This window comes from Lactuca serriola, chromosome 6 (assembly GCF_051521515.1).
Source record: "Lactuca serriola cultivar US96UC23 chromosome 6, Lser_US96UC23_V15, whole genome shotgun sequence".
Lineage (NCBI taxonomy): Eukaryota > Viridiplantae > Streptophyta > Magnoliopsida > Asterales > Asteraceae > Lactuca > Lactuca serriola.
The window spans coordinates 28,086,555-28,112,637 of record NC_136413.1 but is presented as its reverse complement, the minus strand read 5'-3'; the positions used below and the strand labels follow the sequence as shown (position 1 = coordinate 28,112,637).

The following is a 26,083-nucleotide window of genomic DNA, read 5'->3' as shown; positions in this document are numbered from 1 at the left end:
TTTGAGATCCAGAAACCCTAAATCGTGAGTGAGAGTCCTTGGAAGCAATTTGGAGCTTAGATAAGTGGTTTTTGTGAAGAGATCTTGAAGATCAAGAAGCTTGGATCAAGGGGGTTTACAGAGATTTGGATTTTTCTTCAGTAGGAGGTCATCTTGGAGGTAAAAAGCAGTTACCTTCACCCCTTTTGCATCTAGATCTATTCTTAAATGAGATTTGGGGCTATTTTGGCAAGATTGAGGTTTATTTCGGGTTTGGGGCTTAGATCTGAGGTTGCTACTTCAAATCTAGGGTTGTGATGGTCCAGAATGTCTTAAAGCAACAGCCATTGAGTTATTGGTGAAGCCCCTTTGTCTTAAACCCTAGCCCTAAAGTGTTTTGGGCCTTTAGCTCTTTGGTTTCACGTAAAGTTTGCAACTTTATGTGGGGGTTAGACTTTAGAAGAGTGGATCTATAAGTTGGAGCCCCTGCATGGCTCGAAAAGACACTGTATGGATTGAGAGCTGAATAGACTCAGCAAGTCACATGGGTGTACTCGGCGAGTTGTATGAACATGTGCATGGACGCGACGAGTTGGAAGCACAACTTGGCGAGTTTGTTGAAGATTTCCTTGCACTCGGCGAGTCTGTTCTTGGACTCGACGAGTTAGGTTGTAGAACCCCCAACCTCTTCTGGTTAAGACGCAGATCAGTGAGTTGAGTGGTGACTCAGTGAGTTGGACAGGACGGGACTCAGAGATCGTTGAACTCGACGAGTCCTGGGGTGACTCGGTGAGTTGGGTCGTATTTTGAGAGCTTCTGAGTTTAAGGACTCGGCGAGTCTACGGGTTGACTCGGCGAGCCGAGTCAACTGGAAGGTTGACTTTGACCAGGACTTTGACTTTAACCAGAGTTGACTTAGTTTGACTTCTAGAGTTCAGTTTGGAACTAAGTGTTATATTGATATTAAGAGCTCGGGGAGCTAGTGGAGCGGCGGTTCAGAAAGTTGTCGGATAGCAGCTAGAGGTTTATCAGCAAAGTTCAGCAATGCGAGGTGAGTCTCCTCACTGTTTGTATGGGTATACGGCCACAATGCCGGCCCACTAAGTCTATGTATGACAGGAAGACCCAGGGGTTAGCCCTAGGCATTACACATGAAAGACCAGGAGGCGGTTCCTGGCACAAAGTATGTTATGCATGATAGGAAGACCCGGGAGTTAGCCCTAGGCAATATGTATGAAAGACCAGGAGGCGGCTCCTGGCACACAGTATGTTATTATGTATGATAGGAAGACCCGGGGGTTAGACCTAGGCAATATTTATGAAAGACCAGGAGGTGGCTCCTGGCGCACTATATGCTATTGTGTATGAAAGACCAGGAGGTGGCTCCTGGCACACTATATGCGGAGTAGCCTAGTAGAGTAGTGTGTATAGTTGTCTTTCTGATACTTGCATGAAAGACCAGGGGTGACCCTTGGCACTTGACTGTAAGACCCAGGGAGTGGCCCCAGGCTTGACCAGGAAGACCACGTGCGGCCTGTGGCATAATCACAAGACTATGTTTGGCACATAGCACCTTATCAAGACTATGTTTGGCACATAGCACCTTAGCAAGACTATGTTTGGCACATAGCACCTTACTTGATTATGGATATGTTGGTTATGTATGGCTCTTGGCTATGTATGGCATGTATGGATCAGTTGATTTGTATCGTATGTGGTATCTGGGGAACTCACTAAGCTTCGTGCTTACGGTTTTCAGTTTTGGTTTCAGGTACTTTGTTTTCAAGGAAAGGAGACGGCTCGATCGCAGCGCATCACACTATGTTTTCCGCACATGAGATCTTTGGGATTACACTCTAATATGGTTTTATGATAATATGTTTTGATTACTGAAACTTTGGTTTGACACGAGACATTATTATTAATGTTTTTATATTGATGGTTTATGTAATAACTTATTTAAAAATAAAATTTTTGGCCTTGAATTTTGGGGATGTTACAGGTTGGGCCATTTCTTGGACTTAGTTGTTGTGGGCATTCGTGGACCATCTAAAAACAAGTTTTTGGACCTAGGAAATTATTGGTCTTTAGGATAAGGCCCATTGGAGAGGTTTGGGCCCAATTTTCCAAATTGGGCCATAAGTGGGCCATCATTGGGCTTTGGATGATTATGGGTTAATGGGCCATCGGAATGCCAAATGTTTTGGACTAGAAAGATGGTTGGGCTTTAAGGTAAGGCCCACCTCTTTTCTTTTGCATGAAGTGATGATGTGGTTGAAAAAAAAGTCGATTGAACATGGACATTACCCTTTCCATTATTACTTGAATGAGAAGGAGTTGTAGTAGAAACATTGTGGCTTTCATAAGGTATTATAGAAGTAACATTTGTGACTTTAAGATTTATAGAACCAACATTATTGCTCTTAACCTCATCACTTTGAACCATACCTAACCCTGAAGCTTTCTTCCAATGACTATGGAATTATACTCACCCCATCTCGTGTTTTTTCCCTTCCGACTTCCTCTTCATAATGTGAAATTTCTTCAACTTTTCCATCCACCTTCTCACTCTTAGCTTGGTTAAATGTACCAAACTCTTTGGCTCTCTCTTATTCCTTAACTTCGGCCGTAACCTTATATTCACGACCCTCCTCCACATATTCACCAATTTTACATTCATCTAGTTGAACCTCATAATCAAGATCCACCTCCTTCCCATCATCTTTTGGATTTTCTATTTCTTCCTTTTCAATGGTTGGCACCCAACCTAATATCCCTCTAACGCAGGCATCAGATTCATAGTTCATATCCCTAAATTTCACATATACTCTTTCAGAGAGCAAAAGCATATTAAATGCTTTAATACATGATAGATTGTTTTATTTACTTCTTTTCGTCTTCATCTTCATCAATGACCATGACATCTCACAATTCACTGGCAACCTTCTTATATGTTCTTAATGTCCAAGCCAAAGATGTGAGTCACCACCAATCTCCACCCACACCATTTTGTTCATCAATTCTAAAGTCCTTTGATAATGGTTTCAATTCTTGAAAAAACCATTTCATCAATATATTTTGTTTGAATTTAATACATGTATTTCTAGCCAAGAATTCTACCCATACTCATAAATCATCATCCACATAATTAATATCTAAATTTCCTTCCTTTGCTCATAACTAATCTCGAAACCACCCACTTAACGTCTTCACCAAATCATTTATTTCAAAAAAAAAATCATTTATCTATTAATTATATTAATAATGCGAGTATAAGAGTATTGTTTATGAGAAAATAACATAATATAGAGATTTTATTTTTCTAGGAAAAAAATTAGAATCTCAACAATAATATTAAATATTTTGTTATTATCGAAACTAAATTCTATTGATGATTTCATATACTATAAAATCGGGGAATAATCTTCTTAAACTAAAGATAATAACAATCGGAAATCACCAGGAATTTTATATTCATTAGGAGTCCTACGTCTATCTATATATATCATGCAAGATGCAACTAACCTAAAAACTAAAATACAATACCCTGCTACTCCGGCAACCTTTCAGGATCTCCGACCATGTATCGGGTAGCAAATGCATCAGAGTATCTGGTGATCACCGGTTTCGGGATCGACGACATCAAAATCTCAAAGAAAGCATGGGTACTTCCCGGCCAGTCCTGCTCCAAATTCGACATCTCTCCGGTCAACTACACTTTCGATCTCCACGCGATGAGCGCCGAGAAACTTCCCTTCAAACTCCCCGCCGTGTTCACCATTGGTCCCCGGATCGACGATGACGATAGTCTCCACAAATACGCCAAACTTACTCTCCTCACGATAAGCTATCAAACCATGTGAAGGATCTCGTCATGGGGATTATCGAGGGGGAGACTCGTGTCCTTGCTGCTTCCATGACCATGGAAGAGATTTTCAAGGGCACCAAGGATTTTAAGAAGGAGGTGTTCGATAAGGTTCAGCTGGAACTAAATCAGTTCGGATTGTTGATATACAATGCCAATGTCAAACAACTGGTCGACGAACCTGGACATGAATATTTCTCGTATTTAGGCCAAAAGATCCAACAGGAGGCTGCGAATCAAACCAAGATCGATGTTTCTGAAGCCAAGATGAAGGTGATTTGAATTAATCTTATATTTCTCATGTAGATGTAGATATTGAGTTTATGATTAACGATTGATTAATTGGTTGATGATTTGATTCAGGGTGAAATTGGATCCAAGCTTCGCGAAGGCCAGACGATTCAGAATGCAGCGAAGATAGACGCAGAGACGAAGATCATAGCAACACAGAGACAAGGAGTGGGGAAGAAGGAGGAGATAAAGGTTAAGACGGAGGTGAAGGTGTTTGAGAACCAGAGGGAGGCTGAAGTGGCTGAAGCAAATGCAGAGTTGGCAATGAAGAAGGCAAAGTGGGCCAAGGATTCACAGGTGGCCGAGGTGGAGGCGAACAAGGCGGTGGTGCTGCGGGCGGCTGAGCTGCAGAAGGAGGTTGAGATCATGAACGCGTTGACTCAGACGGAGAAACTCAAGGCTGAGTTCTTGAGTAAAGCTAGCGTTGAGTATGAAACCAAGGTAAATAATTTATATCAAACGTAACTCAATTTTTCAATCAATCCTCTATAAAGCATGAATTTAAACTTCTATTTGAATAATCGATGTAATTAAACAAAGGTACAAGAAGCGAATTGGGAGCTTTACAGAAAGCAAAAGGCCGCAGAAGCAGTTCTCTACGAGAAGGAGAAACAAGCGGCGGCTCAGAAGGCGATGGCGGAGGCGGCCCTCTACTCCCGCCAACAAGTCGCCGACGGTGAATTATATGCAAAACAGAAGGAGGCGGAGGGACTTGTTGCTCTTGCTCAAGCTCAAGGTACTTACATACGCACACTTTTGGATGCCATGGGAGGCAACTATGGAGCTTTAAGAGATTACTTAATGATTAATGGAGGAATGTATCAAGAGATCGCCAAGATTAACGCCGAGGCTGTTAAGGGTTTGCAACCGAAGATTAGTATCTGGACCGGCGCAAATGGTGGTGGAGAGAGTGGTGATGGTGGTGCGATGAAGGAGGTCGCCGGCGTTTACAAAATGTTGCCGCCGTTGTTTAACACAGTTCATGAGCAAACGGGAATGTTGCCACCAGCTTGGATGGGGAAGATCGCGGAATCTAAACCACCGCAACCACAGTGGACGTAATTAGTTTAAATATTTGAATATATTTGTTAATTTACTGTTTAAAGTTAGACATTTATATTTTGTAATTAGTTTGTCGTTTATATTTGGTAGTGCTTATTATTGTTGAATATGATATATACTTTCTTCAGAGTTTGGTAACGAAATAAATCTCATAAGATATTGTTACTTTTAAATTAAAATCTTAATGATTAAATCATAAAAAAAAACCTTTGATAAATTAAATGTTATTTCTTATGTTATAAATAAATAAATTATGTACCAAAAAGTCGGACGTAAAATTTGACTTCTGTATCGATAAGCTCATTTATAAAAGTTATAAATAAATTAAATGTTATTTTTAAGGTTATAAATAAACAATTTTTAACAAGCTGATTTAAGAAGTATCAAAATGTTTGAAAAGATATATCCTTAGGATTTGTTTAACTTTAGTTGGGAGTTATATCCAAAATATATAATTTAAAATAAATAATTTATAGAAGGATAGTGATTTATACATAATATTTTTTAATCATATTTAGATAATTGTACTATAATTATATAAAACATAATTTATTGTGTATGGCTAGAAACCATAATTTTTTTAAATATTTTGTATTCTAAGTTAAAGATTGTTTACTTATCTCCAAAATTTTAAAAAAGATCTCCAAATTATAAAAAAAAAATATGAGCAAAACAGAAATATAAGTGTTAAATGATGGTAGAAAGTGAAAAATATCAAAACATTAATACTTCGATCTAGTTGTCATTTTCAATTTTTAACTTTAAGTATATGGTAAAACACATTAATTAAAGGAAGAATGTATCGGATATTATTATTTATATAATAATTTGATATATTTATAGTTTAATGTTCGTTGTAGTTTTTATAGACCTTGCACTTTGAATAAGAAGAGGTCGAATGCTCAAATTCTTTCTAAAAGTAGTCGAGAAAAATATGTCGATGAAACCTCTTGTTGAATGGTGAAGATATTGGCGTCTGGTAAGTCGTGGGTATGTAAAACACTCGGATGCGACCAATCGTGAGCTTTTCTCGAAAAGTGTATATTCATTTCAATGTGCTTCATTTCCTGAGGCTATATGGAGTGGTCACTACAAACTTACCGGAAAAGTGATGCCACCTCTGCACCACGTCACTTTCACCACCAATCCACTCCACTGTGGAAATGGTCACCACTAACATCATTCACTTTTTTATTTGACAAAACTTCAAAAATGGTCCCTGTGGTTTTCAAAAATATCAAGTTTAATCCATAAGTTCAAAAAACCTCACAAATGGTCCCTGTGGTTTCAAAACTTTTAACATTTGGTCCTTCTGGCTAACTCCGTTACTTTTTAGCCGTTAAGTCAAGGGTATTTTTGTCATTTCAATACTCAGGGACTATTTATGAAGTTTTCTATTATTTTAAACAAATGAAAAAATATAAAATAATTATTTTAATATATAATGGCCCTCTCTCTCTCTCTCTCCCCCCCCCCCTCTCTCTCTCTCTCCCCCCCTCTCTCTCTCTCTCTCTCTCTCTCTCTCTCTCTCTCTCTCTCTCTCTCTCTGTTGACCTTAAATCTCCATCCATCGTCATCTCCTTCTTCATAAATCTCCATCCATATACTTCATCTCCTTCTTTCAGTCATTTTACCTTGCTTCGAACCTTCACATTGTTTCAGAAATTCAAATCCATTGTTTCGGAAATTCAAACCCAATAACTCAGAACTCATAATCGATTTCATTGCCTCTTATACTCCTTTATCAGAGGTAAAAAGGTTTTGGTGGTCCTTTGAAAGTTAAGAGGGGTATTGGAAGATTGAGGAGGATTAGGGCAGGTGATTGTGTGCGAAACCTGCAACTCTATCTCCTATTCCTCTTTTGAAACCGGCAACTCAAACCACCATCACCATCATGAATCCTAGCTTATGCCCCCATCAATCACCATTTTTGCAGATCTGCTCTTTTTTCCTACCTTCATTCCACCATTAGAGAGTGTCGCTTTAAACCTACAACAAGATCGAAAAACCCACCATTCCCCCAATCTAAAAAAATTCTCCAATCTAAAACCCTCAAGCCACGGAAAAAAAACATGAAGAAACTGTAAATCAAGCGTATTGTGTGTTCTGCCCCCATTTTAAACCAAATCCCCCATGAAATTAGGAGTCACGACTGTTGAGGCGTCTGACGGCGGAGGAGATTGATGGAGATGTTTAATGACGCCGTTGGTGGCAAAAGCCGATGGTTATGAAAAGAGATCGACGATGGTTAAGGGGAAGAAGAAGACAGTAGGATGAGGTTGTGATTTTTTTATTTTCAAAAAGTGTATGTGTGGGTGTTTTTGAGTTTCTAACGATCAAGCAACCCATTTCTTAAATGAGATCAAAGTACTTTCTTCATACAAACATGTAAATATCATCTCTTTTATTGACTTTTGTGATGAACATAACGAGAGAGCTTATAAACTTTTAGAATCGGAATAGGTAGTGTTCATTTAGGGTGAGTGGTTTTAGTTTGAGTTCATTTGCAGGCGAACACACACACACACACACACACACAGAGAGAGAGAGGACCATTATATATTAAAATAATTATTTTATATTTTTTTCATTTGTTTAAAATAATAGAAAACTTCACAAATGGTCCCTGAGTATTGAAATGACAAAACTACCCCTGACTTAACGGCTAAAAAGTAACGGAGTTAGCTAGAAGGACCAAATGTTAAAAGTTTTGAAACCATAGGGACCATCTGTGAGGTTTTTTGACCTTAGGGATTAAACTTGATATTTTTGAAAACCACAGGGACCATTTTTGAAGTTTTGTCTTTTTATTTTTTTATTTTCTTAACATTATGTTAAATAATATATATATATATATATATATATATATATATATATATATATATATATATATATATTATAATTCAAATAATAATTATCCATTCTTTAATTTCAATATAATATACTTAAAAATTTCATTTAACACCTCCATTGTCCGATTATTAGTACAATACACTTAATTTGTTATTTAAAATATGGTGATATATATATATATATATATATATATATATATATATATATATATATATATATATATATATATATATATATATATGTGTGTGTGTGTGGGGCTGAGGGTTTAGTTTAATTTAAATAGAAGTATAAGGGTATAATAAGATATAAAAAAATATTTCCAGGGACCATAGATGTAACTTCAATCAACAAGTAAAGGGAGGAAAGCGACGTTGCCGCTGCTACTTATTTCCTATTCGTCGGCTTGCTTCACTCACGCGTACTCACGCCACGCCCAAGTCACCAGCTCTTGGGGTGGTGTTCACGGGTCTTTTGGATGCCACGTAGGCGTTCCACATGTGATTTCTATCGACTCCGGGTAGCCTGATGTTTGGATAAGTAGACTAATAAGATTTTATCACAAAATTGAGGTTCCCAATTGAAGAGGTATGTGAAGTTATAACAATAGATTGAGAAATTGTTATAAAAGTTTAAATATTTCAAGAAAGTTATACTTTAGTCTTAATATTTTTTTTTTAACATAAAAGTCAAGATTATTTCATTTTGACTCGAGTTACAAAAAAAGAAAAATCTTTTTTTTTCTTTTAATATGAAATGAGATATTATTGTGTTTTTACCATGGTTCTAAAAAAGTGTGTCATAGCGCGAGACGTTACCTAGCCGTTACGAAAACGCCCAAAGCGGGTTTGTTAAGCGTGGTGCCCAAATAACGTGTCAAGGCGCGCTTTATCGCGTTATGATGCGAGTTTTTTTTACTAGATCGGCTCTAAAATAATTGAGTTTTTGTTAATTTTTTGATACTAAATATTAAAATAACACTTCTAAAAACTTGATATATTTGATAAAATTCAATAATTATATGATTTATCTTTTTTAATTTATATAAAATAGTCACGCCTTGAAAAACTGTTGGTCGATGGTGGTGTGGGAGAAAAAAGAACATCCGATTAGCAGTGAACGCTCGCCGTTTCCACCATCTCTTTGCCCTCGCTCCAGTTCTCTGGTTATGAACTCCCACTGCTACGATCCATCTCTGCCTCTCGCTACCCTAAATTACTATCCATCCCCGCCACCACTCATCGTCGCCGACAACCCAATCGCCGTTACCCCCACCTTTGTCACCATCCGGTGGTTAAGTGTCGGCGGCCAACCTGCTCGGACTCTGACATCGGTGGTCTAACTCACTCAGCCGACCCTAAAAAGTCCCTTCTCTTCCATGATAATCTCACTAAGGTAAATTGCAATATATGTATCCTTTTTATTATTCCTTATCAATATGTATAAATGTTTCTTGCATTTTGTAATCCTGTAAAATCCTTTCTCAACGGAATCTTGACCCACATCGTTCTTCCTTCACTATAGATCAACAGTTTGGGTTTTTTGCTTTTAACTTGGTTTTGATTGTCTTATGCAGGTCAAATGAATCAAAAATATTATTAGAGGAACTAATTGAATGAAAAATTGGGTATGTCTGTATATGTATGCCAAATTGGGTATTTGAATTTTACTTATTTTCCAACACTCTCATGTTAAATAGATTGTTTTACTTGAAATTTTAGGTTATCAATTAATGTCCAGTTTATTATAACTGTAGCGAGGATTGAAGATTACATGACGTGATCTCCAAATCAGGTAATTTCCAACACTATGTTCTTAAAATAAATTTATCTACATAACTTTCTAGGTTAAAAGCAAGAAATAGCAACGTGCTCATCATTTTATTTCATATCAGATGTAGATGCATGTGATGGCATCAATTTGGAATTTTGGAGATTATTATTACATAATATGCGTGCAAAGGTATCAGACGTGAATTTGATGGTCGTGAAGGTAAATTGTGAATCTTGAGTTTGAATATTAACGAAATACATTTATTTTTATTTTTTCATGCACAAATCTTCTTGGAGAGGCGTAGCAGGCCCTGAGTGATCTTGAAAAGCTTGAAGCTTAAGAGAAATGAAGTTAGTCTTGACTGTTCGGGTTGATTTATATGTATTTACTTGGTCAAATGATATTAATTGACTTGTTGATTGTAATTTTTCTGAATTTTCACAGGTTTACTCAAATGATTGTAATTCTTTTGGATTATGACTCGGCTAATAAAGATGCAATTACAGTTTATATTCTTGAATGTGTCTTGAAAAGTAAATTGGTTGTCAAGTGCACGGTATACCTAATATATGTTTATCATTAATGGGTTATTTTGTTCTTATTTTTGCAGGAGCAATAATATTTTATTATAGAGTAAATCCCTTTTAGATCCTCCATAACCTTCCCTCACCCTTAAAATGTCATTTGCAGATCTGGATATCAGAAAGAATGGTGTTCTATGAAATTTCATATATGCTTTTGGGTCTTCTAGATTAGCATCTTCTTATGTACAATTAGCTCTTCATGTCTTGACATTGATTTCTGATAGAATTGTTGTGATAATTCTAATTGTCCGATTGTATGTATGTGTGGAAGCTTTCATTATGTAGGGCTCAACTTGAAGAGGCAAGAATGGGTGGAAGCTTCACTTGTGTTCCTTACCATTTGACTAAATGCATATCTTCACTTTGTAAGCTTAAGTTTCCCCTTTCTATTCTCTTTGTAAAATGTTTATGGTGTGTTTGGTTGTGGAAAAAATTTCAGTTTTCTTGGAAAATTTTCCAAAAAAAACGGAAATTTTGAAAACGCATTTGGTTCGTTAGTTTTCCAAAGTTTTCTAAGAAAATGAAAATTTTCAGTTTTCCAAATTATATATAAATTAGAAAAAGTGGTTTTTATAGTTTTCCAAAAATTTTCAAATTTCTAAAATGGAAAATGAAAACTCCACCTATTCCAACCAAACGCGTTTTCATTGAAAATTGAAAATGAAAACTCAACCCTATTTTCTGAAAACATTTTCATAGAAAATGAAAACAGTTTTCCATAACCAAACGCACCTTTAGTACTCTGATCTCCATTTTGGTTTAACATTTATATAACTATATTCAGAAAAAAGTAGTCAGTGAGATGGAAAAATAAGGTAAAACATGTGGGATGCAATGGCACAAGGATGTTCAATTAGACTCAGGTGGCACTCAAAGGCTCAAGGAGTCAAGACGGGGTCTCTATGGGGCAAAAGTTGGATATTACGAAGTCAAAAGTCTGAAATGTTATCTGAGGTTATATGTGAGCAATATTTAGATAGGATTTGCACTATAAGTTTATATATTAGGTATTAATAGGTTTGTATAGTTACCCTTAGCATTTCTGTTCTTTGTGCGTGAGGTGTATAAATTGAAAACATGGTTAAAAGAATTAAAAAATAATCATTTCCCTATTCTTGATGCAAGAAAAAAAATAAAGTAAATGATATTGCATTATGTTCCAGTTACAAAAAATCCATTATCATATTTTTTTTTTTAACAAAATTGGCTTCAAGTACTAAATTGAAGTTTCAAACAAGATAATTACTGAAACTGGATAAGTCTGTTGTAAATGCAAAAATGTGTTATATATTATAAAAATAGAGTAATTGTTGTTTGTGTGAGCTTATTACATCATGTATTATGTTAATTTAAAATTATTAATCATATTTTGATTAAATATTTCGTTCAATTTATAAAAGTTTATCAGATAAACATGTTATTTTATTTACCATCATTCAAAACAAGAACCATAAATGTCATTTAGGGGTGTTTGTTATTTCTTCGACCCATCATCTTACATTTTTTTTTCTGGCCACGTTGAATGTTTCAATTGGTTCATATCTCTTTTGTTTTTAACTAAATTATATAACTCATAACTTAAATATTATTTTTCAAGAATAAAGAAAATAAACAAGAGTTCATAATTTATTTTTCAGATAAAAATATTGGTATATCCCTTTTTTTGTGATTTGTATTGTTTGATATCATAAAAGCTGGGTTTGATTAGATTTGACCGTAAATGAAGTTAATAAAAAGTTGATTTTGAGAAGAAATATATATATATATATAAATTTAATATTTTACAATTAAAAAACTTTTGAGAAGAAATATATGTTACAATATTTCTAATCGGGTCTAGTGAATTAATAAGTGATTAAAGATATACATTAAGAAAATATAGATAAATATATAATAAATAGTATTCGGTGTTTTGAATTATCCGGTTCTTGTTTTATAAATTAAAACCAAACTATAATCCTAAATAATAATTTGATTTTATTAAAAACCGATCCAAAAATCCGAATATTCAAACAAAATTGTCCATTTGTCGAATTTAGTTCGAGGAATTTCGTATACGTCTTTGTTAAACTTCTAAATATCGTATTTTCCCGACCTTAAATCTGAATATCATATTTATCTTTCTTAACTTTAAAAATATCATATTATAAAAATTCTTATTTTAAGTACTTTTTAAAATCTTTTAATTTCACTTTTCTATTTAATAATCATTTTAATTTATAAAGAAAATGAAAATTAACCAAGTTGCCCTTAAATATAAAGGCCCCTTTTTTCACATAAATTGGAGCTGCTAAATTGTCCATAACCTCTTAACCCTTCTTTTGATCACCTAGAGGGAGGATACGATGTATAATCTAGCGGGAGTATTGGGTCGCACCTGTATCGAAGTTGTAGTTCATTTGTTAGTAATCATTCTTTTACCCTTATATCCGACCTTCTGTTGGTCAAATTCAAATGAATTTGCGAGGAGTGAGTTTATATATGTGCGCCCGTCTTAGGTGTCCCCATAGGTGCACGGATTCAAGAGGAATCTAGTAGAAGGAATACTTGGTAAAAACTTGTTGATCACTGACAATGTCTAACTGAAGGACTTCACCCTTTTACTGGTAGTAGATAATGGAAAAGTTACAAATTATCTTTGATCCCAACAAAATCCAAGTATCCAACAAACTTTTAAGTTCAGACGTTTTTGTTAGAGAGCATTCCTTTCTATGACGGCGACTCTCCTAGTGAACCAAGAATAGCACTTGCAAGTCTCTTAAAATCACCATGATGATTAAACTTAGGGTTAGTAACCATTGAATTTAGGTCAAACCTAAATAATTGTAAAAAGTTAGTTACATCCACTTGTGTCACAATTAAGGTGCTTCTTGATATGCTTGGGAGAGATGATATTAGTGGATTTTCCATATTGTTGTTATGGAAACTTCATGATTTGTCCAGTTATCTGTCAAAGGAATATATGTATGATCTTGATGCATATGCTAATGGTAGTTAGATGCAATACACACAAGTTTCTCTCCATGACATTCACTTTTAATTCAAATGACAAGTTGATTCACTATTGATCTTAATTAATGACAATCAAAAAAACTACAATTTGATTTGATAAATGATAATTTTACCCTCCTACATTTATCATCTTAACTATGTAAGCTGAACAATACATTTCCAGTAGATATTTATCCTCAAACCCATATCTACAGGAGTTTATGACTTAAGTGCATAAAAATAAAAAGGGAACCGGTTAGTACATACACACTTGTTACTTTCATGAACAGTCCTCCATCGGCATAAGGCTTCAAACTCTTAAAGCACGGTATCGATGAAAATTTGGATGGAATAGCTCCGACTGTGACTTCTTTTTATGTTACGTTTAAGGGTGAAATTGAACTCACCGTTTAGACCTCCAAGTTTGAGCATATAAGGGTGACAATGGGTAGTAAAGCCCAAGTCTTGGTTCTATTTACCCTCTTGATGATAAAGCTTGAAATGGGTAATCATGAAAGAACCAAAAGCGAGAGCAAGACCTTTAAGGGACGTGTGATCAGATTGTAAAAGGTTTAGAATACTTGGGATGACATGTCGCGCTTTACACTTTCTGCCCAACATGGTTTAGAATAATTAGACGTGCCATGCTTTTCCATAGACAACATTATGGGACATAGATCGGTGAGCATCAAAAAGGATGCTATGGTCCTAATATCTCTTTGTATCCAAATCCTTACCCTCCTCAAGATTAGATCGTGCGGACAGTTAACACATTCAATCATGGAGAAGTTGTCATTTGGATTATGCACTTTCGGAGCTAAAGGAATGAGCGGCTAGGTATTGGTTTTTCTTCTTTGCTTGATCCTTGGATGAATAGGAGGAATATGATAATGATTAGCAGATTTGGGTTTGTTGTTCATGAATTTGTTGTGTAGTTCCTTGTATAAGTGCATCGCCATAAGTAGGAACTAACAAATTTGATAACACAAAGAGTTTTTTTTGTTATCTTATTATTCAAATCAAGGATTACATCAGGTATATATAATACCATAATTAAAGATGGATACAAACACTAATTCAAATGTAAACTAGATAATTACAATCCTTAGGAGATAAGAAGACTTGAAATGGGTAATCCTAAGAAACACTTCCCAAGCCAGGATTTAACCTCCTGCAAGGTTGGGATGTCATTTCCTATGAGTAGTATCTCATCCACATACAATACCAAAAAGCTAACTATACTCCCACTAGCCTTAACATATACACAAGACTCATCTTCGCTCCTTGAAAATCCAAAATCTTTGACTTTCTCATCGAAACAAAGATTCCATCTGCGAGATGCCTGTTTCAATCTATAGATGGATTTCTCAAGCTTACACACTCTATTAGGGTACTTTGCATCGACAAAACCCTCTAGATGACTCATGTAAACACCCTCAGCCAACTTTACATTAAGGAAAGCGGTTTTGACATCCATTTTCCATATTTCATAATCATGAAATGCAACTATGGCTAGCATAACCCTAATAGACTTCATCTTTGCTACCGGTGAGAAGGTCTCATCATAGTCAACACCCGAAGTTTGAGTAAATCCCTTAGCAACCAGTCGTGCTTTATAAGTGTGTACATTCCCATCCATGCCGGTCTTCTTCTTGAACATCCATTTGCACCCGACTTTCTTACGAGCCGGTACATTGTCAACCAAGTTCCAAACTTGATTGTCATACACGGACTGAATCACACTGTCCATAGCCTCTTTCCATTTGGCAGACTCAAGGCCTACCATGGCTTCCTTAAATTTGTTAGGCTCATCCAAATTTACCAGTGTTCTATCGCTGATAAATGCACCACCTTCCGCGGTAATATGAAAAGCATAGTAATGCTCAGGTGGATTCCTAACTATTGTGGAACGCCTCAGAGATACGGACTCTTCAACAGAGTTTCATCCTCAGGTTGATTGCTGGGGTTTGAGGTTCCTTCACCGCTTGAATGTTGAAGTTCTTCAAGGTCAGTTTTCCTCCCACTGTTTCCTTGGCATATAAACTATCTCTCTCTTGAAAGACCCATATCCTTGCCACAAAGACCACATTCTCACTGGGTCTGTAGAAGAGGTAACCAAAGGATTTCTATGGGTAGCCGATGAAAATACATTGCTCACTTCGAGGTTCGAGCTTGTCCTAAGTCTCACGTCTCACAAAAGCCTCGCAACCCCAAATCTTGATGTGGTCTAAATTGGGAACTTTCCCAGTCCACATCTCATGAGGTGTTTTGGCAACCTTCTTGGTAGGGACTAGATTAAGGATATGGGCGGCAGTCTCTAAGGCATACCCCTAGAATGAGATTGGTAATGAAGCTCAACTCATCACGGAACGAACCATGTCTAACAAAGTCCGATTGCGCCTCTCAGCCACACCATTTAAGTTGTGGTGTTCAGGGAGGTGTCAATTGTGAAACAATTCCACATTCCTTAAGATAGTCAAAGAACTTTGTACTCTCCTCCTCAATCGGATCGGAGCATCTTAATGTTCCTGCCCAGCTGATTCACCACTTCCTGTTTAAACTCTTTGAACTTTTCAAAGGTTTTTGACTTATGCTCGATTAAGTAGACATAACCATATCTACTATAATCATCAGTAAAATTCACATAGAACTAGTTACCATCCCTAGAGGTGGTTCTGAAGGTTCCACACACATCTGTGTGTATGAGGTCTAACAAATCTTCACCCCTAGCACAAGTAACAGTGAAGGGTGACTTTGTAATTTTTCCAAGCAAACAAGACTCGCAACTATCATCTGACCTTAAGTCAAATGACTCCAAGACTCCAGCCTTCTGGAGTTGGCCTATGCGCTTCTTGTTAACATGTCTAAGACGACAATGCCACAAGGATGCTTTATCCTAACTAGTGGAAGAATCGATATGCAATACATTATTTCCTAAGTTATCTACAACCGACAAAGTTTCATATACACCATCACAAGGTAATGCTTTAAAATAAAGAACATTATTATAAAAAGCATTAACCACCACATTCATTATCAAATGAAAAAGTAAATCCTTTACAAACCGTGAAAAGAAATAATATTTCTCGCCATTTCGGACGAGTAACAACACTTATTCAAATCTAACACTAAACCACTACCTAGCAACAAAGAATAAACTCCAATCTTGGTGACAGGTGAAGCTTTCCAATTCCCCATGATCAAGTTTATCTTTCCGTGCTCCACATCCTCACTTCTTCTTAGGCCGTGAAAATCAGAACATATATGAATACTACAACCTATATCAAGGACCCAAGAATTAGTATGCGGTGAGTTATTAGACAATATAGTGTAAATACCTGAATGGGTAGGTTTGACCTTCCCATCCTTAACATGTTGCAGGTACTTGGGGCAGTTTCGTTTCCAGTGCCCATTTTCCTGACAATAGAAGCATTAAGCTTCCTTTGGGTTGGAAGAAGGAGTGACAGAACCACCTTTGGATCCACTTGAAGAAGAGTCATCAACAGACTTTCCCTTGGTACCCTTCGAAGTGTTCTTTCTTTTTTTCCCTTTACTTTGCCCGATTGCCAGAACAAGGGCGATGTTAGGAGTAGGAGTAGTAATAACTGATTTACCCTTGAGACCAGTTTCAGCGGTCTTCAAAAGTCCTTGAAGCTTGCTGAGTGTGACCTCCTCCTTTTTCATATGATAGGTCATTCGGAACTGATCATAACAAGTAGGTAAGGAGTGCAGTATGATATTAATAGCCAACTCCTCAGGGAAGTTCACATTCAATTTCAGCAAACGGTCCATAAACCTTTGCAATTTTTGCATGTGGCCCGTGATGGGTTCACCATCCTTCATTCGGGTTGTTATCATGGAAGAGATGATTTCATACCTCTCTTGACGAGCACTCAGATGGTAAAAGTCCTCATAGGACTTCTAGAGTTGTGCTATCATTATGGCCAACATGATACATGCCACCTTGGTAGCATCTCTCCCATGTGCCCTGAAGTCAGCAATCTCCTTTGGAGTAGCAGTAGACTCATCAATTTCTTTCAGATCCTTGTCGAGGACATATTCATTGTCCTCGTAACGTGGGACCATCTTGATGTTCCTTATCCAATCGTTAAAGTTTGAACCATCAAAGATGACTCTCCCACAAAGGTTCATGAGAAAGAAAGAGCCGGTAGGGTTTGAGCCAAAAGCAGAATTGTTGGAAGACATCTGAAAAGAAGAAAGACAAGTTTAGATTAGATATAGGATCCTTAATAAGACACCTAAATGTAATATTAAGGCTAGGACCCAACATAATACTTTATAACTTGGAAGAGGGATGCTGTAATCCAAGCTATAAAATATTTGAACGTAGGCGAATGACAATTCACCAATTTCCATCATGAAAAAGGAAACAAATTATTAGGTTTTAATTGGATTGAAACTCCTAGATCTTTTGAGATTCATTGAACTTTTTAATGGCATGTTTAAATCTCGATTGTGTCCTCTCAAGTTTTTGACTGGGATGCCGAGGATCACAAACAAGGTGTGAATAACTATGCAAATTAACTTGGTAGTCTTGATCTTTATCACCCAATCAGTATTTCGGTTATGCATATGCGCTCCACCGATCTATGATAAACATTAAGTCACCCTTTTCCACTCTTACTAGTCCATGTTAGTGTGTCAGTTACCCACACACGCTCCACCAATGACTTGGTAAGGTACAAAGTGTAATTTCATGGGATAGCACCAAATTCACATTTTCCTAAAGTAACTAAGATTGGGAATACAAAAAATATTAGTTACTTTATATTTATCATTATACTTTTAATGGGAATTATAGTCCTTGTCCTACCCATTTGGCTAACGACCCTCCACCAGTCAAGGAAGCGGTGCGTGAGAGTAGACATCCACTAACTTGTCATTTTATTGGCAACAACCTTATACCCCCCCCCCCTAATAGACCGGTTTCGTGAATGAGGTCTACTAACAGTAAAAATGACTTGTTCTTTTATATATATATATATATATATATAAACTTATAATACTATAAAGTATAAGGGTTGAATTTTAACTTTTAAAACTCTAGGGTTTGGAATTAAAGTTTTCTAAAGTGACTTTACAAATTCCAAAACTTGAGGGCAAGTTTTGAAACTCTTAAAAACTTTTCAACTTCATAACTTATGAGTTTAATGATCTATTAAAATGAAGACTCTTCATTTTATGTAACCTATGGTTCTTTAATGACTCTTTAAAAAAATGACTTTTGGTAATCCATAACTTGAGGATAAATTATGGACTCCATCAATAACATTTAGATCAAGAATTACATCATCAAACAATTTGAAAATAATTCCTATGATCTACAAAAACTCATAAGCATTAACACTCATATCAACAATTTCAAGAATCATATAAACATATATAAAACTTGAAAATTTGATAACAGCCATTGAAAATGGATTAGCATAATAATTACCACATCAAAAATAGGTTTTATAAGTCCAAAACACTTTAGGGTAACGATTCTAGTCCATTTCCAGCAGCAAAACTCAAAAATCTGCACACAGTGCCTCCTACTCGCTGAGTGCAAGAACCTACTCGACGAGTAGGATGAATTTTCACTTGGACTCGTCGAGTCCCCCCATGGAATCGGCGATTCCACTGAAAAGTGAACAGAATTTTCGACTTTTTCAAGCAGTTTGTATCAAATACAAAGAAAATAATCGTAGACTCTGTTATCACTGATGGGTTTTGAGCATTCTAACACTCCTATGGTGTACATGCAACCCTAGAAACCTTGGATCTATGCTTTCTCTAATATTCATGCAAAATTTATTTTTCCACGGTTCTCATCCTAACTAGCATGGCATGGGGTACTTGTAATATAAAAACTAGTAGAATGACTTACCTTTCTTGTATCTTGGACTCCTTAAGACCTTGTGAGCCTAGCACCCCAAATGCGATGCCTTAAATGTTTCACACAACACCACAACTCTTGGAATAACTTGAGAAAAAAACAATTTCACTCAAAATCGGCTGGCCCTCCTTGTTCTTGTCTTAGTGGACGATTTTGCTCCATATGGGGTTCCTTATATAGTGTGTCACATGTAGGGTTACACCATGTAAACCCTAATGTTCATGGCTTTTCATTCCCCCCATGATCCATGGGTTTTAAACTCCATGGAGCATCCATGGAGCAACCAATGGGTCCTAGCCTAATCTAGTGAATCATAGACCATAAACCTACTATATAAGAATGAAAGATTTATATAATCAACCCCATATATTTAATTAGTCTCTTTTTTATCACAAAATTAATTCCCAATTAATTATTGATCAATACTAATTAAATAATATGATTTCATATTAATATGTTAGAATATATTAACAAATCATAAGTTTCCTTATTCACATTTTGTCTATCCAATTGTTGAGATGCCATGCAACCCAAATGGACCATGCCAAACCAGGTCAAGTACATACTAAATATAGTTATGGACTTAGACACCTTATCCAACGGTATAAGCCTCTACTACCATTCACACATACTCTTACACATCCCAAGTATTGTCTCACAGTTTTCCAAGTCACCATACAAGAAAATCACATAACAACTTAACACACCAGATAACAAAACGAAGGTTTTATATTATTCCTTGAAATGATTACATAGGTTTTTATGTTCACCATAGACTATGCCTCTAATAGGCTACACCATACGATACTATGGCTATTGCATAACTCGATCTTCTGATATGAAGTCCTCATCCTTGATTCCTCGTGTTGTTATCTGCTTAATCGAGGATTATGTGGACTTCCCTTGGCTTTGGCGGTGCCTTTGGCCTTGCTGCTTCATTTTTCTTTGGCAGTCTCTAGACATATGCCTCTTGCCTCCGCATCCGTAGCATACCTTTTCATTTTGTGTACAATCCTTGTAATAGTGGCCGATCCTCCCACACTTGTAACAGGTTACTTCTTCATTGCACCTTCCGAAATGCTTCTTCTAACACTTTTCACATCACTTGGCTCCATACCTTTTGTCATCCAGGTTAGACTTTGAGAATTTTCCTTTCTTATCAGGTCTTGAGGATCCTTCAAGCTTCCTCTTCTCGCTAACTTCAGCTTTCTTCATTGCACCTTTCGAAATACTTCTTCGTACAACCTCGCATCTATTTATAGGGCGAGGCCTCTCATCTACGCGGCGCGTAGCTTCGCTGAACGTTGCACATTCCTCGGTATGTAGGGCGTACGAGGGTACGCAGTACGTTCGTACAGATGCGTGTCCGAGACTGCTTGATGCGATGTGGCCCATCCAAGACCGAGCCATCCTACGCTGCGTGCTCCTTCTTCTTACGCAAGACATAACCTTCGAATCCAACTCATATTTTTGTAACGCCCAGGTTTCAGGGCTAAGCATTTTTGACAATGTAATAGTCTAGGTCAACTATTGTAACTCATTTTGAAGTAATAAAGATGAAATATTTGAGTATTATGTGAATTATGTGAATTTATATGCTTATTATGTATTTATAAATGTTTAATAAATAAAGAATAAAAATAAGCGTCAAAATTGAAGTATGAGATAAGCCCGATATCTCTACATAAAGTTGTAGTGGTCGAAACAAGGATTCCGGGGATATAAAGAATGCCCAAATCCGAGTTATAACGAAGAAGTTATGAACCGTTGAAGTTTCGCGATGGAACCGACACAATATCGGGAAGCGTAAATAGTGAATTTATGATAGAGCGAGTTTTAGCCTTAGCGGTCCAAACGAAATTCATAGAGTATGTTAGACTAAGAGCGTCGATAAAAAAGAACGCCCAAGTTTTGACTTCGTACGAGGAAGTTATGATTTTTCAAAGTTTTTGGAATAGCAGTGTACAGCCCGAAACTCGAATATTAGATCGAGCTGTTTTAGCCGACACAACCTAAATGAGAATCGAAGATCTCGTTAAGAGTAGCGTAACGAGAAAAAGATGGGCAAAAACGGATGTCGGATGAAGAAGTTATGAGAATTTAACGGACCAATCATGTCCCGGCCTGTTAATAATATAACTTTTAAAATAGATTCAAAATTAGCCAACGAAGTCTAAATGAAAGTTGTAGAATACATTCCCGCCTTCGCAAGGATATAAAGAACATCAAAAACGGAGCTCGTATGAAGAATATACGAATTTTTGAAGTTGAATATGCAAATTGCGAAGCTAATGAGGGAACCGATGACGTGGCCAATTTCCGGTCGTCCGATGATGATCAGGCCTCGCTCGGATCACACCACATAGCCTTCGCAGTACGCCCCATGTACGAAGGATTTACACCCCGTGTAACTTCGCGTCTGATCCATCCGATGGTGCGAGTCAGCTAGCTTCGGCTGGCGTTCTTATCCGAGGACTACGCCCCGCGTAACCTCGGTACGCCCAGCGTACCACTAAGGTCCAACCCCTATAAATAGATGCGAGGATGGCCGGGTTTTACACACCAAATCCCACTCTCTCTCTCTCTAAGAACTTTCTCTCTCTAGCCCCTTTTTAGCCCCCCTAAAGTCTAGGTGAAACCCTAGCACTCGAAGGAAGCCCCGAGGCTCCCGGAGTCCCGAAAAAAAGGGTCTTTCGGTTTCGAAAACGCTGCTCCATGCAAAGCCTGGTTTTCTTTAAAATCCACTGTAAGTGAGCTACGCTTATGCAAATTTTAAATAATCATTTGGGCTATTATTATGAGTTATATTGAGTGTTATTTAACGCTTATATAATAATAATAGCTAGACTATTAATTAGTCGCGGTTGACGTTAGACTAAACCCTAGTGGTATTGATACTAGGTTTTATCGAAGGAAAATTGTTTTGAGAGTATCGAAGTGCTGTCCGAGTGCAGAATCACCACCTTTTCAAGTGAGAGCATAGTTACTTTCAGCTTACACATAGATATGAAGTATTTTATATAAATTACGTGCTATGTGTGCATATTATCTGAATACTTGCTATCTATGCTGGATGAACATTTTTATACATGTTTTCAATGATTTAAACTGTATATGTATTTTATATCTACGAAAATGTTGGGGTAAAACATGGGTATATGTAATAGGTGATGTGTGATAAAATAATGAGAGGCCTCGATGTTGTTGTTGTTGATCCAGTCATCTAGCAGAGTATAGATGACGACCACAAACTCTTTTAGAAATTCCAGTGGAACGCTGGTAGGCTCGTAACCTGTAGATGTTGTGAACGATGTGTTCACTGGTGTACTCCATCACCCTCATGGTTGCCTTTAGGACATTTATTGCTGAGGAACCCCCTTAGCAGTAGTGTCCATCCCGATGATGATCCTTAGGATAGGTCCCTTATGATTGGTGTTTAGGGACGTAATGTGAGGATAACGGGAACGGGTAATCGGGTTATTGTTGGTTGATGAAATTAATAAACTTATTTATTGTGGGTTGAAAACCCTATGTGCTCACCAGGCTCCCAAGCCTGACCCACTCAATTTTATGTATTACAGGTAGTGGCGCTCGAGCATAGTTATGATGTGTTGGGATGAGGGATTACGGATATATTCCTGTAGATATGAAATAATGTAGTAAGGCTTATATTGTATTGTTTATACTTATGTACTGTATCGAACATGACACCCCGAGTCTTTTAATGAAATACATTTCCAAGGAAATGCTTTTGATAAATCTTTATCATATTATTGTTTTGGGACAAATTCCGCAACTCTTTTATTAAAAGGTTACTCTGATTTTGAAATAAAATATAAACAAAACCGGTCTTTTCTGGCTGTGATTTTGGAGATGTCACAATTTTACTATCCTGAATTCAAAAATTCATAACTTTTGCATACGAGCTCTGTTTTCGACATTCTTTATATCCACACGTAGGCGGGTTTGTACTCTACAACTTTTGTTTAGACTCTGCTGGCTAATTTTGACTTTATTTTTAAAGTTATATTTTTAACAGGCCAGGACAGGAATAGTCCATTAAAAATTCATAACTTCTTTATCCAACATCCGTTTTCGTCTGTCTTTTTACCGCTATACTACTATTAACGAGATATTTGATTCTCGTTTAGTTGTGTCGGCTAAAAATTGTTCGATCTAATATTCGAACTCTGGGTTGTGTACTTCTAAGCCGAAACTTAGAAAAATCATAACTTCCTCATACGCAGTCAGATTTGGTCATTCTTTTTATGCACGCTTTCGGTTTAAAGAGCACTACGACTTTCGTTTAGATTGCTAAGACTGAAAATCGCTCTATCGTAAATTCACTATTTACGTTGTGCAGTGTCATGCCGGTTTCTTCGCGAAACTTCAACAGGCCATAACTTCTTCGTTATAACTCGGATTTCGACGTTCTTTATATGTATGGAATCCTCGTAACATATGCTACAAATTTTATTAAGACTATTCATTATGAATAATCTTTTATCAAAAATTCATTTTCAACACTTATTGTCTCTAAATTGACTAGCCCGGATCTACGAGCGTTACAGTAGCTTCCACAGTCTGATCATCAAACCATGCGACCGAAATCCATCTGTCACGATCAGATTCAACTTACTCTTCTTAAGGTTCCTTTTTTCTCTTTGATCCTGCAAAACATCAAAATGTGACTATCACATCATGTATTAAGTATCTATGAATAGGAACTTAATAATGGAGTTAGATCGTGGATGTACCGAAGTAGAGTCACACGATTTGACGTTACTATCTTTAAGATCTTTCAGGTAGTCTGGGAAGCTTCACATCCAATGCCCCTTCAGTTGGCAGTAGAAACGTATGGACCTTTCTAGAATAGCACATGAGACTATCTCAGAACTAGCCTTTCTCTTTACCATATGGTCAAATTGTTTGACCTTGGCCGATCCCTTTCCACTGGGAAGGGAAACCTTTTGTGGACTACTAATGTTGCCATTGTTAATGTCCATGGAAATTTTGGAGACATATCCTTCAAACATTTTTGCTTGACTTATGCTCTTAATCATTTCTGCTTCAACAACAATCAACATATATGTTACATCAATTAGGGTCACGTCGTGGTCCTTCATATAGTAGTCTTTAATAAACTGACTATATGATTCATTAAGCGAAAGTAGAACCAATTCAATGGCTAGATCCCTTGGGAAAATGACACCCAACATCCAAAATTTGTCAATGTACGATTTCATTTTCAGAACATGCGCACACACAGACTTTCCATCTTTATCTTTACATGGCAACAAGGTTTGAGTAACTTCGTATTTTTCAGCTTAAAGGAAACATGACTTGGGGAGAGTCACTGGTGCAGGAGGAGGAAAATTTATAGAAGCATTATTTCGAGTTCCACCATTGCTTGAAGAAAGGAACATTCTTTCACCTTGATCATCATGCAAAAGGAAAAGGTTGAAACTCCCTAATTTTTTAAAAAACTTAGGGCCAAAGGAACCCTAATTTCGAAAACACTAGTCCATTAGGGTTTAGTTGTCATAAACCCTAATTAGAGCAATTCAATAATTGTAATCCATTCAATCGAAAACAAGTCAAGGCTCTGATACCACTGATGAGTTTTGAGCATAACAAACAAAAAAGCTGATATGAGCATGCAACCCTAATTGAAGATCTATGTTTTCTCTAATTAAACATACAACTTTGAACATCAAATAAGAACCATAGGGATACCTAGGTATTTTCAAAAATAGTAAAGAAAAGTCTTAGTGTTACATACCTTTTAGTTGTTATAACAAACAACTAAAATTCTCCTTTGAAGATCTCTTGGAAGCAAGCACCACAAATGTCGTGCCTCTGATGGTTCACACCCAAGCTAGCAAGAGGAAAACTATATTGAGAGAAAGAGGGAACCAAGATTTCGTCCAAGGCTCTTAAAGGGAAGGAATGGATGAAATTATGTGCTAGGGAGGCCTTTATATAGTTGAGTTTAGCTTGGTGCCAAAGCTAGGGTTAAAGGAGGAAACCATAATCCCTTTGCTTGGTGACCAAGCAACCCATTCCCTTCCTTATGCTAGGGCTTGGATGAAATTACTTGGGCTTGCCCAAGCGATTTTCTTCCACCTCATCCAATGAGGTCCATGGACTCGTTTCATCAACTTTCAATAAATAACCAAACAGACCCTGCACTATTAATTAATCAAATTAATCCCAAAATTACTTTCAATTATTTTTTAATTATTAATTAAATAATATGATTTCCAATTAATATGTTATTCTCACAATATACTAATAAATTATTTATTATGATTTCTAATTAATTTATTAACCATATAATACCTTAATAAATCATTCTCTCTCTCTCTAAAAGTCACCATATTCAACTGCTAGGTTTAAGGCCAACCCAAAAGGACCGTGCTACTATCCATTCAAGTTTATACCAATTATAGTTATGAGCTTAGGCACCTAATCCAATACAATATTCCCTTAACCGAAGATATTGGGAAGCATCAAATTTTAGGCTATTGTCATCATTGTGTAAACAAGGATTTTGTTCAACAGGAAACATGTTAGGTCATCCTCCTTGCACTCCATAATATTCTAAAATACCAATTGTGTACTTACGTTGACTGATCACAAACCCTTATGGAGATCGAGCTACTTCTATTCCCAAAAAATATTTTAATGTCTCCAAATCTTTAATACTAAATTGTGTATGTAGATAATCTTTTACATCTAAGAGTTTTTCATTGTCATTGCCTATTAATAAAACATCATCAACATAAA

The 26,083-nt window shown here is 36.6% G+C and overlaps 1 pseudogene across 1 annotated transcript; it reads left to right on the top strand.

The window, feature by feature from the left end:
- The first annotated feature begins 3,560 nt into the window (after positions 1 to 3,560).
- LOC145059602 (flotillin-like protein 4) lies at positions 3,561 to 10,439 on the top strand (annotated as a pseudogene). Its single transcript, XR_013686790.1, has 5 exons — positions 3,561 to 4,117; positions 4,208 to 4,576; positions 4,676 to 5,193; positions 10,265 to 10,376; positions 10,431 to 10,439. The product of XR_013686790.1 is annotated as a flotillin-like protein 4 (transcript).
- The last annotated feature ends 15,644 nt before the right edge of the window (positions 10,440 to 26,083 follow it).